Raw genomic sequence first — 5,223 nt, 5'->3', positions numbered from 1 at the left:
CTTTGAGGATAAGATTGCCGCGATATACGCATCTTTTCCGGATTCAGGAGATGATCCCCTAATCTCTATTGATTCTGGTCTAGGAAAGCCTCCCAGCATAGTCGTTTCGGAGTTTGCTGACGTGGCGGAGGAAGCCTCGCTCTTAGAATTGCAAAAGTGTAAATCGAGCGCCCCGAGGGATCCCTGGCCAGCTAAACAATATAAAGTCTTAGTGGAGTTCCTCAACCCGCATCTGAATCCTATTTGGAACTCATCACTTAAACTGGGAATATATACGATGGCTTGGAAACATGCCTTTCTCCAGCCTATTTTAAAAAAGGTGAATGCGGATCCGGAAGTCTTGGGTAACTACAGACCCATCTCTCTACTGCCCACCCCCGCAAAGATCTTGGCGAAGTTAGCCTTCCAACAACTGGCCAGCTTCATTGAGGCAAATGATCTTCTCCATGAGTTTCAATCCGGCTTCCGGGCCGGTTATAGTACAGAAACGGCATTAATTGAAATGGCCGATTCAATACGCTGGGCGGTAGATGGAGGTTCAAAGGCAGTGTTAGTGCTGTTAGACTTGTCTGCAGCATTTGACACCGTCTCACACCCCATCCTCTGAATCGCCTTAAGGCCATAGGAATTCAGGGCACGGTACTGACTTGGATAACGTCCTTTCTCTCAGACTGTAAACAGCAGGTCCGATCCCATCCTTTCACATCACCAGTTAAACCTCTTAAATGGGGTGTGCCATAGGGCTCTGCTCTGAGCCTGCTGCTTTTTAATGTTTATTTAACCCCCCTTGCGGAGATGATTCAAGTTACCTGAGATCCTGTGGGGAGATTCCTTGCCGGAGATTGCTGCAGAAGGTCTCTCAGTAATCAAAAGTGGGAATGGACACTTGTATCTACAATAACCAATGGTTATTACTTGGCAACCCTCATAGACGCTATGATTTCATTGTTGCGGTGTATCTTTTATCCGCCCCTTCTCTAGCGCCATGGCATAGTCATCGGGTTGACAAGTGACGTGCTATATGCCAGCCTCACCCGAGGCAACCTCTGGCAAGTGTAGAAGTGTCCAGAGATGATTAGGACTGTTCCAGAGGAATTGACGGCAATGCCAACAAGTGGGTATAAAAAACTGTGTTGCATCAGCAAAACCTAATTTATTATAAGAAGATGCACACTGTTGGTTAAAAAGAAAAAATAGTGGTATATTCGGTAACCGAGTTACAGGACTACCATATAACTCTATTGTAAGGCCAACATGTTTCAGCTCTATATGGCCCACAGGGGTCTGTAAAGCTTTCGTCAGGACAAATAGAAAAAGGCGGTTAATACTCACACCATTAGTGCAGTGTTCAAAAAGGGGGGGTATGTGATTCTCATACTGAGATTCCTGTTAATTAGAAAGAATACAATGAGCATAAGTAATTCGAATGACACATTAATTGGCAGCATATAGCATATGTACAGAAAATCCTGTAAATAGTTCTAAAATAAATGAATATTATCATTTAATAGAATGTGTGTGTGTGCTCTCCACTATGGGCACATAAACGAAAAAAGAACTGAATTAGAGGAGAGGGAGAACTAGAGAATGGTGAGTTGAAGTGCAAATAAGATGAAATCACATCATAGTATTTGCATGTAGGTGACTAAGTCTCAAAAGGCGTAAAGAAATTATGTTTTACGAGTGGTCAGAAACATGGAGTCAGTCTCTAACACTGGATGGAGGAGACATAATAACGCAAGCACAGTTTCAAGTCTGCTTCATTCAAATGCGTTAAGAATGCGGTAAGTTCTACACCCCTGTGTGTGTAACTTCTTTACTATAAGCAAGAAGGGCGACCCGCTAAATCGTTTGCACAGTGTAGGCGTGAGCGCTTATATATACGGGAGAAATACCCAGATTATAATAAAGGAAAAGTACAAATAACTAGCCAAAATACCTTAATTATCGGTTAATCTCACGACATCAGGTGGATACAGAGCCGCGTTTCATAAGGCGTTTGCTAGAAATCAAAGCAAAGGCGCTGTGTGAAAAGAAATAATAATTACCTTAAACGCGGCGGAACAACTAAACTCGGCGCCATTCTTACCCTCGTGGAGTCATGTAATGAATGCCGGTGCTGACTCTGCCCCTGGAAAGGGGGCGGTACCTCTCTCTTCCGCTTTTAACAGCGAGGGGTGATTTGTCGTTTGGGTAATGACGGAGGGAATTTAAAAATAGAAAAAGGACGATCTCTCGTAATGATGCTTATTTACAGAGTATTACAAAGCGCATCAAATAATGCAGGTATCCATGTCTAATTACACTCGATAATATCGGCGGTGAACCGTATGGCTAAGCTCTCAGTCAAGTTTACTTATTATAATCTGGGTATTTCTCCCGTATATATAAGCGCTCACGCCTACACTGTATAAACGATTTAGCGGGTCGCCCTTCTTGCTTATAGTAAAGAAGTTACACACAAAGGGGTGTAGAACTTACCGCATTCTTAACGCATTTGAATGAAGCAGACTTGAAACTGTGCTTGCGTTATTATGTCTCCTCCATCCAGTGTTAGAGACTGACTCCATGTTTCTGACCACTCGTAAAACATAATTTCTTTACGCCTTTTGAGACTTAGTCACCTACATGCAAATACTATGATGTGATTTCATCTTATTTGCACTTCAACTCACCATTCTCTAGTTCTCCCTCTCCTCTAATTCAGTTCTTTTTTCGTTTTTTGTGCCCATAGTGGAGAGCACACACACACATTCTAATAAATGATAATATTCATTTATTTTAGAACTATTTACAGGATTTTCTGTACATATGCTATATGCTGCCAATTAATGTGTCATTCGAATTACTTATGCTCATTGTATTCTTTCTAATTAACAGGAATCTCAGTATGAGAATCTCATACCCCCCCTTTTTGAACACTGCACTAATGGTGTGAGTATTAACCCCCTTTTTCTATTTGTCCTGACAAAAGCTCTACAGACCCCTGTGGGCCATATAGAGCTGAAACATGTTGACCTTACAATAGAGTTATATGGTAGTCCTGTAACTCGGTTACCGAATATACCACTATTTTTTCTTTTTAACCAGCAGTGTGCATCTTCTTATAATAAATTAGGTTTTGCTGATGCGACACAGTTTTTATACCCACTTGTTGGCATTGCCGTCAATTCCTCTGGAACAGTCCTAATCATCTCTGGACACTTCTACACTTGCCAGAGGTTGCCTCGGGTGAGGCTGGCATATAGCACGTCACTTGTCAACCCGATGACTATGCCATGGCGCTAGAGAAGGGGCGGATAAAAGATACACCGCAACAACGAAATCATAGCGTCTATGAGGGTTGCCAAGTAATAACCATTGGTTATTGTAGATACAAGTGTCCATTCCCACTTTTGATTACTGAGGTATCTATTCAGGGGAACTGAATGGACGTTATTTCCTCTTCCCTCTTTTGATAAGAGAGATTGCTGCAGAAGACCAATGGCAAGTAACAATGTCTATGCTCTGTAAAATAGTAAAGCCTGCAAATTTAAGGCAAACCATTTCTTTACGATCCATAGGGCGTACTGGTCTCCTCGAAGACTCTCCAAATTTGGATCAGGGGGTGTGGTGATGTGTCCCAAGTGCAAAAGCCCTAATGAAGATGACCTGCACATGTTTCTGCTATATCCGAAGATCAAAGAGTTTTGGGAGGCCGTGAGTAGCTGTTTGTCAAGGGCTCTGGGCCTGCAGATCAAGTTAAGTTTGGAGCTAGTTATATCTGGGAGACTTGACCTGCAAGGTAAGGGCAAAGACTATAATGCAAAGCTTATTTTTTATGCTATACTTTTGGCGCGAAGACAAATTTGTAAATTGTGGGTTTCACCGGTCCCCTCAACAGAATTGGATTGGTTAAGAGCTATGAGATTTATTGCAAAACTGGATATTTCGGATCAGACGTAGAAGAGATATAAATTCTGGGCTCAACCCTCAACCATATAGCCTTTATTTTGTACAACACATTTAAGCTTTCACAGCAAATTTGCGCATTGGGTATAGACGTTCTTTTTGGACTTGTTTTTTGGTCTTCAAACCCTCTTCGTATTTGTTGAGTCTACGGCGCAAAGCACGAGTCTTCCTGGGCCTCAGATCAAGGGGCTTGTACTTCTAGCCTTTGTAAAATTTTCGCAGGTTTTCCTTCTGTGTCTGGTTGATGACTGTGACAACCCGGATCTTGGACAGCTTGGATGCAGCTCCACCAGTCACTTTAGCAACCCGGAGCTGCGACAATTCGACCTTGAGGTCATCAAGCTGCTTTAGAAGATCTTCCTTCTTCTTACCACGCAGATCACTGGCCTTGATTTTTGCCATATTTGCTGCGAGCCGCCACCGGAAAGGGACTCCTTTTTTGGTGTGTTTCGGGTGAGGGTAAAGGTTTTTTTTGCTTTTGACTTGTTATAAATCCAATGATTAAGCCTTCGCCTACCTCGGCTGGTTGAAATCTTCTCAGGCACCGTTGAGAATTGGGGTAAGGCTCGACATGCGCTGGAGGAAGACTCCCTGTCCCTCTTAAACAGTGGGCTTTGCCCAGAGGGGAGTCTCAGCTCTAAATAGCGTTGTGTATACCCTCCCTTTAAAATCAGTAAATGAGGTGGAAAAGCCCAGGGTGGTCTCACTGAGTACTGGGCGGCGAAAAGGCAAATAAGAAAAAAGAGACAGTCAGAAACTTTAGATTGCAGATCAGGGTAAAAGTTGAGAAGGAGTAAAATATTTGAGCATCACTGGCAAAAAGATGCCAGGCAAAACCAAAGTTTGAAATGATGTCTCCAAGACATGCAATGTAACAACAGAGAAGCAGGGATCTAGAACCAGGCCCAGGTGATTCCCAACTGACAGGTAGGAAACCTTGAGTCTAAAACACCATGAGTCTGAGATACATTAATCAGAGCGATAACAGAAAAATCAACTTAGTGCTTAGAGAGTTGACCACAGTATTGAGTACTTAAATTATGGTACTATGGTCAGTGGCGTCACTAGAGGGGTGCGGGGGGTGTGGACCGCACCGGGTGACACCATCACATAGGGTGACACCGTGGTCCATGTCGAAAATGATCTTGGCCTGCGGCCGGGTAAGGTTCGACAGACAGTAATATTATTTTGCATTTTGGTGTCACGGAGTCCGTGACACCAAAATGCAAAATAATATTACTGTCTGTCGAACCTTACCCGGCCGCAGGCCAA

At 43.1% G+C, this 5,223-nt stretch overlaps 1 pseudogene; it reads right to left on the bottom strand.

Moving 5' to 3' along the window:
* Nucleotides 1-3,971: 3,971 nt before the first annotated feature.
* LOC147663017 (large ribosomal subunit protein uL29 pseudogene) lies at nucleotides 3,972-4,374 on the bottom strand (annotated as a pseudogene).
* Between the last annotated feature and the right edge of the window lie 849 nt (nucleotides 4,375-5,223).

This window comes from Lissotriton vulgaris, unplaced genomic scaffold, assembly GCF_964263255.1.
Source record: "Lissotriton vulgaris unplaced genomic scaffold, aLisVul1.2 SCAFFOLD_1744, whole genome shotgun sequence".
NCBI classification, from domain to species: Eukaryota; Metazoa; Chordata; class Amphibia; order Caudata; family Salamandridae; genus Lissotriton; species Lissotriton vulgaris.
Note: the sequence above shows the minus strand (reverse complement) of the source record. Positions and strands in the feature narration are given on the sequence as shown.